Genomic DNA, 13,116 nt, shown 5'->3' with positions numbered 1-13,116 from the left:
TCAGTCCACAGATGTAAAGCGGTCTTGGCACGGCAATCAAAGCGCTTCAATCCACAGGAGTAAAAGGCTCTTGGCACAACAATCAAAGTGATTCAGGTCACATGAGAAAAGCGCCCCCTTAGTATAACGAGCGTAGAGCTTCAGGCAAGACAAGTAAAAGCACTTCCTGGTATTGTAAGTAGAGTGCTTCAAGTTCAATGAGTAAAAAGGGCTAAAGTATTTGTCACACTTCAACCGGTGAGTAGTGGAAACCACTTGGCTTGAGGAAAAAATGTCAGCAGTATTTTATCAACTCCTCACTAATGTACTAATAACACAAACTACACATCCCAACACCAAACCCTGCATGACACAACTAAGCATGGACATCCATCACGAAAGCATGCCCACTGCACATACCCATAACAACCCACTAACCATCAACACACAAGCCCCCACACAGGAATGCTTGCACTGGGGTACACGCACAACCACCCATTGCACACCATCACACACACACATGCAATAATCATGCTCTTATGCCCCTGCAGGATCACGAAGGACCGTCACCACACCGGAGGGTCCAGACAACTCCACTCCACCCACAGAAGAGGCCCACAGTGACGATAGCAGCTCTGCCCTACTGGAGCCTGATGACCAGCCCAGACCATCGTGGGCCTCGGGACAGTCGGTTCCCCTTGCACAGGCACAGCCCAACACTGACCTTCCACCCTCTGGTAACACCAGCACAGCACCCACCCAGCGGGCCCAAACCTCCGTACCCAGGACAGGTCAATCAGCTGTGTGTCCACCACTACAGGGAACCCAGGATAACCCACCACCCCAACAACAACAGAGACCTGGGGGCAGTGGTAGTGGGCACACGGTCCAGGGGACGGAGGCACAGGAACACAGGGGAACTGGGAGGGCTGCTGTGCGACAGGGGGCAGACTGGCAAAGGGAACCTACTCTCCACAAGGCCCTATCCTCCATCATGGGAGCATACCACCACTCCCAGGAGACAATGGCGACGGTCCTGGTCAAGTTTCAGGAGACCCAGCGCCTGCAGGAGGACCAGTATTTGGGGTTCAGGGAGGAGCTCAGGACCATCAGCTCCGCCTTGAGCACCATCGTAGGGGTGCTGAAGGACATACAGCAGACCATGAGGGACACCGTGGCACTCCAAGGGGCCCCTGGCACTAGCATGGACGATGAACTGCCCACCACCTCCACCGGCGCTAGTGGACAGGAGGCACTGCCACAGGACCACCACACCAGCACCCCACCCCCTGCAGACGGACAACCACCACGCAAGCGGTCCCTGAGATCCAGGAACAGGACAGAGCAAGATGGCAAGACCCCCGCCAGGAAATGAGACCACCCTGATTGTCACCCCACTGTCCCACTTTGTTACCCTGTCCATACTTAAACTGCCTAAGCTCCACTTCCTAAGGCCATATGGGCAGTGCACCTGTGAGACTAACTCTGCCATGGACATTCCTCCGCAATCACCCATCACCATTTTACAACCCCCCTCCATTTTTTAGCACTTCAATAAACACCCTTGAAACACAAAACAATCTGGAGTCAGTCTATGAATTGGTAAAATGTAATATCTATGACAGCGTCAAAAAGCGGTATTAGTTGTAAAGGCAACATACCAATGTCACACATCACATGTCCCTCAAGGATGCATGCAGATGACACACGTTGGTAACCACACCTGTGAAACCGTAATGGAAAGAAACAACTCAGTTACCAAATAATCCCATGAAATTACACACAGGATAGAGGAGGACGTGTGACAGTGAATGTAATGGTAAAAATGAAAATGTTCTCACCTGTGTGTCACTGGAAATATTGCTGTATGACTGACTCCCTGTTGTCGTTGTCTTCCTCAGCTTCCTCCTCATCACTGTCCACAGGCTCAACAGGCTCCACAGCTGCCACAACACCGTCATCTGGACCATCCTCCTGCAGAAAAGGCACCTGGTGTCGCAAAGCAAGATTGTGAAGCATTGAGCAGGCAATGATGACCTGGCACACCTTCTTCGGTGAGTAGAATAGGGAACCATCTGTCACATGGAGGCACCTGGCCTTAAGGAGGCCGAAGGTGCATTCGATCACCCTCGTAGTCCGCCCATGGGCCTCATTATAGCGTTCCTTTGCCCTGGTCCTGGGATTCCTCACTGGGGTCAGTAGCCATGACAGGTTGGGGTAACCAGAGTCCCCTAATAGCCACACACGTGCCTCTGGAGTTGACCCATCATATCAGGGATGCTGCTATTCCGCAGGATGTAAGCGTCATCCACTGAGCCAGGGAACATAGCATTAACCTGGGAGATGTACTGGTCTGCCAAACAGACCATCTGTACATTCATGGAATGATAACTCTTCCTGTTCCTGTCCACCTGTACACTCCTGTGGGGGGGGGACCAGAGCTACATGGGTCCCATCAATGGCACCTATGACGTTGGGGATATGTCCAAGGGCATAGAAGTCACCTTTCACTGTAGCCAAATCTTCCACCTCAGGGAAAATGATGTATCTCCTTACGTGTTTCAGCAGGGCAGACAACACTCTGGACAACACGTTGGAAAACATAGGCTGGGACATCCCTGATGCCATGGCCACTGTTGTCTGAAATGACCCACTTGCAAGGAAATGGAGCACTGACAGCACCTGCACATCAGGGGGGATTCCAATGGGATAGCAGATTGGTGACATCAGGTCTGGCTGCAACTGGATACATAGTTCCTGGATTGTGGCACGGTCAAACCTGTAGGTGACGATTAAATGACGCTCCTCCATTGTCAACAGGTCCACCAATGGTCGGTACACCGGAGGATTCCGCCATCTTCTCAAATGTCCCTGCTGACGGCGCCTAGGAAGGTCAACAGCAACGATCAAGTCATTTTTTTTCCAGGTATGTACCCACAGTTACACAGAAGACGACACCAAACACAAAACCCTTCCTGTATGTGTGTTGAGTGTAGGCCTAGCTATGTGTGACGCAGAAGTAAATGAAGCCATGTGGGCCCCTGAAATGGCGGCTGCCTGACCTCTAAACTGGGACAATGATTGTGGGGTAACTACGTTAGCGTTGCACACCATCGCGGTAGGCGGTCGTAGACCGTGGCGCAATGCTGCATTGGTTAACATAGGACCCTATGGGTCCCAGGAGCCAATGAACAGGTGCACCGGCGGTGATGAGACGCACCACCGCGGACGTCACCCCCGCGGACGTGACCGCCATTTTCTATCTGTTCAATCACTAGATACTTGATCTTTGACAGGAGAGGACCTACACTGCAAGTGCTGCTGTGACCTCGGTCTGGAAGAGACAGTGGCTGCTGCGTCTGGGGAAAGGGCCCCTGCCTTCACTGCTCAGGAGTTGGAGAAACTCGTTGACAGGGTTCTCCCCCAGTACACGCTACTCTACGGTCCTCCAGACCAACAGGTTAGTACACATGGAGCACGTTGTATGGGCTGGGCCTGGGTGGAGAGGGCTGGTTGTAAGAGGGAAGGGGGCAGAGTTCAGGGAACATGAATGCATGTGAATGAATGGGCCACATGGCTAGAGTAGTGAGGGGGGCCACTCACATCGACAGTGCAGTTGGTAATGACTTCTCTTCTTCCCTTGTGCATGTCATGTAGGTCAGCGCCCACCAGAAGAAGGACATTTGGCGTGCCATCGCCAAGGACGTCCGGACCCTGGGGGTCCACCAGAGGAGGGGGGGACCCACTGCCGGAAAAGATGGGAGGACATTTGCCGCTGGAGCAAGAAGACGGCGGAGGCTCAGCTGGGGATGGCCTCCCAACGTGGGAGGGGTGCCCGTCGCCCCATGACCCCTCTGATGTTCAGAATCCTGGTGGTAGCATACCCGGAGTCAGTGCCCAGGAGGGCCCAAGTATCGTCACTTGTCAGGAGACCACCGCCGGAATCAGTGCCCAGGAGGGCCCAAGTATCGTCACTGGTCAGGAGACCACTGCCAGAGTCAGTGCCCAGGAGGGCCCAAGTATCGTCACTGGTCCGGAGACCACCGCCAGAGTCAGTGCCCAGGAGGGCCCAAGTATCGTCACTGGTCCGGAGACCACCGCCACCGCCAGAGTCAGTGCCCAGGAGGGCACCGGCTGCCACAGCCCCGCTGGGCAATGAGGGAACATCATGCCACACACCAATGTCCAGTCCAGGGAATGTCATGCCACACACCAATGCCCAGTCCAGGGAACGTTATGCCACACACCAATGCCCGTTCCAGAACCGCCATGGCTAAGCACCGCTGAACAGTCCAGAGACCGCCATGGCAAAGCACCGCTGAACAGTCCAGAACCGCCATGGCAAAGCACTGCTGAACAGTCCAGAGACCGCCGTGGCTAAGCACCGCTGAACAGTCCAGAGACCGCCATGGCAAAGCACTGCTGAACAGTCCAGAGACCGCCATGGCAAAGCACCGCTGAACAGTCCAGAACCGCCATGGCAAAGCACCGCTGAACAGTCCAGAGACCGCCATGGCTAAGCACCGCTGAACAGGGCATGCAACGCGGAAGAATGAAAAGACCGCCACATCTAGCATCGTCATCCCATGTGCAGCTGGGTCAGTGACGGGACAGGAACTTTCACGGGGAGACCAATCCAGTCTGGGCACCAGTCCCCCTCCAGAGCCAGTGGAGGCTGTTATCTACTTGTGAAACTGTGGCTTTGCACTCCCCAGGATGGTACAGTGGGCAACCCACCCACTGTAGAGACTTGAGAGACTGTGGCTTTGCACTCCCCAGGATGGTACAGTGGGCAACCCACCCACTGTAGAGACTTGAGAGACTGTGGCTTTGCACTCCCCAGGATACATCAATGGGCATGGAGCCCCGTGGTGGATCTAGCTTTGCACTCATCGGGCTGAGGTGCCCCCCCTTCCCTTCCCCCTGAGGTGCCTGTTGTATTTCTATCTGATTAGGCAGTGTTCTCTCTGATTGTGGACAGGTATCTATTGTGGGCCTCGCCCATGCATTTTTGGACTAGTTGTGCATGGACATTGATATGTGCATATCTGCACTACTTCTCGTAATGTATATATTTTTGAATGATTTTATGATATATCTGTATATTTTTGAAACATGTCGATTGATACATTACAATATTTGAACTGATTTCGTTTTGTCTTTGCATTCTTCCGGGGGGATTGTGGGTTGTTACTGTGATTTTTGTAAATGCATTGGCGTGTGTGTTTTAATTTGCGAGGGTGGGGGTGTTTTGTGTGTCTCCCCCTAACTTTTGCCTCCCCCCTCCCCTATGTCGTAGGTGCAGTACTCACTGTTGTCTTCGCCAGCGCCGGCGTTGCTCTTCGTAGATGAGTAGGAATACAAGGGCCGGTAGAGTTTGTAATTCGGGCTCCATGGAGTCCTCCTTCCTCGTGGGATGTGTTCAGGTGAGCGTTTTCCCATTGCAGTAACTGTTTCTGCCGTGTTTTTATCCACGGTGAATCCGCCCCGGAAAAAGTGGCGAATTGGTAGGTTGTGATACTATGGATGGTACATTGTCTTCCGCCTGTCTGTTGGCCGTGACCGCCGCGCTGCTTGTCTGTACCGCCGTGGCGGGCGGTGTGTTAAAGTGACTGTCTTTGTTGCCGGCTTCCGCCAGGGTCATAATTCCCTTTTTTTGTCCGCCGGGCTGTTTGCGGTATTGCCGCATCTTTAACACCGTCCGCCAGGGTTGTAATGACCACCATAAGGTACAAGTTTTAATTGATTCAGGGGCATTAGGAAATTTTGAGGACCAACAAACTGCACTAGACTTGCATAAACCCAGTGTCAAGAAAAAGGTTCCAGAAGTTGTGTATGCAGTTGATGGCAGTGAGTTGGCAGGAGGTCCCGTTACTAAACAAAACTCACGATTACAAATGATTTGCAAAGATGATGAGAATCAGAACCACTGTGAGATAATTTGCTTTAATATAATCCAAGCACCTAAATATGGTTTTATTTTAGGAATGCTGTGGTTAATGTTACATAATCCATGCATAGACTGGCGCAACCAGGTTTTGAGTTTTTCTTCTTCTTCTTGTGCAATTACATTTTTACAATCAAGACGAAACAAAGAAGGAAATCTTCAACACTCTATTGCTACTGCAGTTGAGAAAGAAATTGATCTGCCATCACAGTATTCAGAATATACTGATGTTTTCAGTGAAAAGAAAGCAAGCTCATTACCACCTCACAGGCCGTACGATTGTCAAATTGACCTTGTACCTGGCGCCAATATACCAAATTGTAGAATCTATGCACTATCAGAGAAAGAAAATCAAGTCCTATGAGAATACCTTGATAAATGTTTATCCAACAAGCTATTTTGGCCATCACGATCTCCAGCGGCTTCTCCACTGTTTTTCGTACCTAAAGCTAATGGCGATTTGAGGCCTTGTATTGACTTTAGAGCTATAAATAAGATCACAGTTAAAAATAAATATCCACCCAGCGGCTTCTCCACTGTTTTTCGTACCTAAAGCTAATGGCGATTTGAGGCCTTGTATTGACTTTAGAGCTATAAATAAGATCACAGTTAAAAATAAATATCCACTGCCTCCCATACCAGTCTTGTTAGACCAGGTAAAATCCGCCGTTATTTATACCAAACTTGACTTACGAGGTGTTTATCACCTAGGTCGAATTCGAGAGGCAGATGAGTGGAAAACGGCTTTTAAGACTGGTTATGGCCTCTTTGAGTATCTAGTGATGCCATTCGGTCTATGTAATGCCCCAGCAGCCTTTCAATATTTCCTAAATTATGTTTTGAGAGAATATCTAGATATCTTTGTCATCGTTTATATTGATGATATATTGATTTATTCAAACTCTGAAGATATACATGAAGAACTTGTTAAAAAAGTATTAAAAACTCTACAAAAACATAATTCTTTTTTTAAGCTAAGTAACTGTGAATTCCGTACCAAAGAAGGTGAATTTCTAGGAGTCATTTTAACACCTGACGTCATGCAAATGACTGAAAGAAAAATTCAAGCTGTATCCGAATGGCCCACACCAAAAACAGTACGTGATATTCAATGTTTTTTGGGTTTCGCAAATTTTTATCGATGCTTCATCCATCACTTCTCCCAAAAGGTGGCACCAATCACCAAATTGCTAAGGAAAAAGGCCGTCTTCAACTGGTCCCAAGAGACAGAGAAAGCATTTCGAGATTTAAAAAAGGCCTTTACTACCGCTCCAATTCTAGCTCACCCTAATGTGGAGGAACCATTCATCGTTGAAGCAGATGCATCTGATGTTGCTGTTGGGGCCATCCTGTCTCAACCTCATCGAGCAACTGGACAATTACACCCGATAGCATATGCGTCAAGAAAATTGAACGAAGCGGAACAGAATTACACCATAGCAGAAAAAGAGTTACTAGTAATTCGTAATGCTTTTAAAGAATGGATACATTATCTATTGGGAGCGAAACACACCATAACTGTATATTCTGATCACAGAAATTTACAATTTATGAGTTCTGCCAGACTACTACCTCCTAGACAACTAAGATGGATGCTATTCTTTACAGAATTTGATTTCATAGTGACTTTTAGACCAGGAGTATATAATTGTAAGGCCAATGCATTATCTAGACAAGATTCTTCAATCACACCTACTGAACAAAAACCCATGCCTATAATATCGCCTTCAAAAGTGTTGTGTTTAGTAGCTGCAGAGAAATTCTTTGATCTCATTTGTAATCATTTTCACATCACTAAAGGGCAAGAGTGGTTACAACAAGACACCAAGACGTCTATTCAACAAGGCTTACCTCTACATGAATCTTGAGTATTCCTGCCTACTGAGGAGTTAAGAGAGACAGTTTTTCATTGGTTATACAGTCATCCTCTGGCAGGTCACTCAGGTCCTCATAAAAACAACAGAACTCATGAAAAGGTATTTTTGGTGGCCTACATTCGTTCACGACCTTAAGCAACTGCTACAATCATGTGAAGTATGTGCAAGATGCAAAAGTGAACATACCAAGCCCAAAGGTCTACTGATACCTCTATCCGTTCCCAATCATCCATGGGAACATATCTCTATGGATTTTATTACTGGTCTTCCTCAAATAAAACAATTTACAACTATACTAGTGGTAGTAGACAGCCTTACCAAGTATGCTCACTTCATTGCCTGTAAAGAGCTCCCAACTTCTGACACCTTAGCAACTATCATCTTAGAAAATATAGTTCGTCTTCATGGACTTCCAAGAGTTATCCTCTCTGATAGAGGTACACAATTTTCTGCACGTTTTTGGCAACAGGTGGTGTTTGGGTTACTCGTTTGTGCTGTAAGAATAAACATCAAACACAAGGATTCCTGTGTGTGCCATGTATGAATTTGTGTCATTTGGTGGAGAATACATATATATATATATATATATATATATACATATATATATATTCGCCACCACTTCTCCTGCACCTTGCATCTTCAAAGCAATGCACATACTTCAACTGAGGAGTTTCACCTGTGGCTTTTAGGCAGCAAAAAAAAATTAAAGCAACTCTTGTGATTATGTTTCTGCTAGTAAAGGATCTGACATTTGTCTAGTGGCAGTTTTGATGCCACAAAGTGGTGCAGAAGGTTTATATGTCTACTGTAAAGATAAAAAATTTATTTTATGTGAATAACGGAGTGGATTAGTAAAGCCAGCCATTACCTGAGCTATAATACAAATTAAATGTATGTATGTGCAAAGGAGGCTACGGAGAAATAAAGGGCAATTTTGCTGGGCGGTAGTGAGGGAATCCAAGGAGGAGGTCATGGGAGTGGGAGCCCCAATAACGATTGTTAGACTGGGCGCTAGAGGCGCTGAAGACTGGCGATTAGTATGCGACAAGGTGATGTAATAGTGTGTCTTTTTTTTTTTTTTTTGTGTCTTGAGAGAACGTGCTGATTGAGGGAAGAAGCGAAGGTAAGGTGACCTTTACTGTTGCATGCATCACACCCACCAGCAATTTTGTGACTATCTACGTAGGCTAGTGTTTTAGAGTGACAGTTTAGCCAGTAGCAGAGATGGTGTCTTGTTGGATGACTGCTGCTCAAACCTTAACTCAGGTTACAGAGGATAGCTCTGACGTAGGATCAGAGACTGAGACAGCAGAAACTAAGACAGCATCTGAGAGATAGGTCAATGGCACAGACTCAGGGAGTGATTTTTCAGTCATCAGAGTCCTATCTGACACGTCCTCTTCCAGTGATTCTGAGGGAGGTGATGTGGACAGTTCTGCTGTCCCTTCGCAAGCACAGTCTGTGCAGTGGGACAATAGCAGGTTAGCCCAACCCAGAGAGCAGGTGCATGTGGCGGCAAGCACTGGGAGAGTGCTCTTTTGGGAGCTCCCCAATTTAGTTTAGCCCCAAATTCCAACGCCCAAATCGTATTGTGGAGAGATCAAAATTATCTATCACAAAACAACCTGGTTTTGTAAGGCAGGCACCTGCGTTTTTGGTCCTGAGCTCAGCGGCCATATAGGGAAAACTACCAAACCCAGACATTTCTGGAAACTAGACACCCAGGGGAGTCCACCAAGGTGTGGCTTGTGTGGAAAGTTTTCTTACCCTGAATACCCTGCAATGGTGAAATGTTGAATAAAAACTCTATTTTTCCTTGCACTTCTTTCACACAAACTATAGGAATATGCTGGGATCCACAAAATTCATATCATCCAGTGTTTCCCCACCTGTCCTGATAAAAACGCTACACTACCTGAGTGCCTGTACCTAGTGCCTGCATCAGGAATGGATCACCCCAGGGTCAACAGTTGCCCTCATGTAAGGACTAACATTGACCGTAGTGGGATCTATTCCTGACACAGGCACTGGGACTACCCACACAAGTGAGGTAGCTTTTTAATCAGGAGACTTGGGGAAGTGCTGGATGGAAGTAAATTTGTGGCTCATCTCAGATTCCAGAAATTTCTATCACCGAAATGTGAGGAAAAAGTGTATTTTTTGCCAAATGTTGAGGTTTGCAGAGGATTCTGGGTAACAGAACCTGGTATCAGCACCACAAGTTACCCCATCATGGGTTCCCCTAGGTGTCTAGTTTTATGAAATGTCCAGGTTTTGCTAGGTGAGCTAAGGCCAAAATCCACAGATAGGCACTTCGCAAAAAACAGCTATGTTTTCTTTGGGAAAATGTGATGTGTCCACGTTGTGTTTTGGGGCATTCCTTGTCGCGGGCACTAGGCCTACCCACACAAGTGTGGCACCATTGTTATCAGGAGACTTGGGGGAATGCTGGGTGGAAGGATGTGTGTGGCTCCTCTCAGATTCCAGAACTTTCTATCACCGAAATGTGAGGAAAAATAGTTTTTTTGGCCACATTTTGAGGTTTGCAAAGGATTCTGGGTAACAGAACCTGGTGGGAGCCCCACAAGTCACCCCATCCTGGATTCCCCATAGGTGTCTAGTTTTCAAAAATGCACAGGTTTGATAGGTTTCCCTAGGTGCCGGCTGAGCTAGAGGCCAAAATCCAAAGCTAGGCACTTTCCAAAAAACATGTCAGATTTCAATGTAAAAATGTGATGTGTCCATGTTGCGTTTCCTTTCACGGGCACTAGGCCTACCCACAGAAGTGAGGTACCATTTTAATCAGGAGACTTGAGGGAACACAGAATAGAAGAAAAAGTCTTATTGCCCCTTGTCTTCCTCTACATTTTACGTTCCAAATGCAAGACAGTGTGTAAAAAATAAGTCTATGTGAGAAATGCCCTGTAATTCGCATGCTAGTATGGGAACCCCAGAATTCAGAGATGTGCAAATAACCACTGCTTCTCAGCACCTTGGGGGTTATTACAACTTTGGAGGAGGTGTTAATCCGTCCCAAATGAGACGGATATACCACCATCCGTATTACGAGTTCCATAGGATATAATGGACTCGTAATACGGCTGGTGGTATATCCGTCACTTTACCGTCACTTTTGGGACGGATTAACACATCCTCCAAAGTTGTAATAACCCCCCCTTATCTTGTTGCCATTCTGGAAATACAAAGGTTTCCTTGATACCTATTTTTCACTCTTTATATTTCACCAACTAAATTGCTGTATACCTGGTATACAATGAAAACCCATTGCAAGGTGCAGCTCATTTATTGGCTCTAAGTACCTAGGGTTCTTTATGAACCTACAAGCCCTATATATCACTGCATCCAGAAGAGTCCAGCAGACATAATGGTATATAGCTTTCAAAAATCTGCTATAGCTGAAAAAGTTATAGAAGAAAATGTGGACAAAAATGTCTCTTTTTTCACCTCAATTGTAATATTTTGTTTTATTTCAGTTGTTACTTTTGGTAGGAAAACCTTGAAGGATCTACACAAATGAACCCTTGCTGAATTCAGAATTCTGTCTACGTTTCAAAAATGTTTAGCTGTCCAAGATCCAGCATTGGTTACACAACCATTTCTGTCACTAACTGGAAGGATGTTGAAAGCACAAACAAATAGCAAAAATGTGGTATGTCCCAGTAAGATGTCAAAATTGTGTTGAAAAATGTGATTTTTTGATTCAAGTCTGCCTGTTCCTGAAAGCTGGGAAGGTGTTGAGTTAATCCCTTTGTTGATGCCATTTTCAGGGGAACAAATACATGCTTTCTTCTGAAGCCCTTTTTCCCAATTTCACTGAAAAAAAATGAAATTGTAGCTGTAGTTTGGATAATTTCTTGGTCTCCTCCAAGGGCACCCACAAACTCTGGATACCTTGAGAATCCCTAGGATGTTGGAAAAAAGGACGCAAATGTGGCATGGATAGCTTATGTGGACAAAAAGTTATGAAGGCCTAGGCGCAAACTACCCCAAATAGCAAAAAAAGGGCTCAGCATGGGGGCTAGGGGGGAGCAGCTAGTGGGCTAAATCCACCCATCATCCATAGTATATTCTATTTGGTACATGGCACTGCTCCCACAAATCAATGTGAGGATACTAATTTAATTGCTAGCCCCCAATTTCAAATTCCTTAACATTTACAGTATGTTTTACATTTTTCAGTTGTACATTTATCTACTTAATTAATGTATATACACTTTATCAATCTGATAATATTAGTTAATTTTCTAAGCAGCAAAGGACCCCTGAGGAGGATTTGCGGACCCCCAGGGGTTCATGGACCACAGGTTGGGAACCACTGATCTAGCTCAAAAGCAAGACACAATGTAGCATGTTAAATCCACATATCCCTCATTATCCATTTAGATGAACAAGACTCCCACACCAAGATATTTTTAGTGTGAGTGCCTATGCTAGCCAATAAAAACAGCTTCCTTATTTGTAGTTCAGCTAGCAGTTGTGAAGGTCCTCAGCATCTTTGAAGAGGAAGTAACTTGAGAGAGCTGCATAGTTGCTAAGTTAGTTGAATGGCCTTCTTTTTAAAGGAATTCATGCTTTCATTATTGGTGGTGACAGAAAATCTTAAGCCTGAATGTGAACGGCTTATTTAGTTCCATTAAGCGGAGGTAGCAATGTCACTACATGAAAAAATGAAAGATTAAGTTGCTCACTTGTTAGTCACTCCAATTAAGGATGATGAATCTGTAGCACTGAATACAATTCGGTTTTTATGCCATTACACAAACTATAGATTATAGCACATAAAAAGGTGAGTAGGAGCAGGGTAGTGTTGTCTTTGCAGTAGTCCCATTGACTGCTTTTCCCTGCATGGTGGAAGGCTGGGCACATGAAGGTAATTGGTTGGTTCATGTAACCATAGGTATTATTTTGATATGTTGTATGTTATTATACACACTATAATAAACATTTTTCATATAAATTGCTTTTTATTATTAGGCCTGGAAGAAATTTAAATTATGGCCTCGTAATTTTCATAGATTTTTAATTTTGAGAGTTTCCCAACATTACGCTACATTGCGTAATTGCAAAGATCATTGCAGCAGTAAATGCTGGAAAGGCTGCTACAGATGATGGGAGGAGTAAGGGAATCTGAGTTAGAACTTATAGCTTCGGTTCATAGGGTCAAGCTACGATAGGAGGTTTTACTGCATGTAATCCTGATCATGTAAAAGGAACTTGTAAAGTAACTGTAGGGCCTTGTACCTGCCTGGTCCAGCTGGGCACCTGAGGAGATGGGGAGTGCATAGACGGTAG

The sequence above is a fragment of the Pleurodeles waltl genome, chromosome 10, assembly GCF_031143425.1.
Source record: "Pleurodeles waltl isolate 20211129_DDA chromosome 10, aPleWal1.hap1.20221129, whole genome shotgun sequence".
NCBI lineage: Eukaryota > Metazoa > Chordata > Amphibia > Caudata > Salamandridae > Pleurodeles > Pleurodeles waltl.
Note: the sequence above shows the minus strand (reverse complement) of the source record.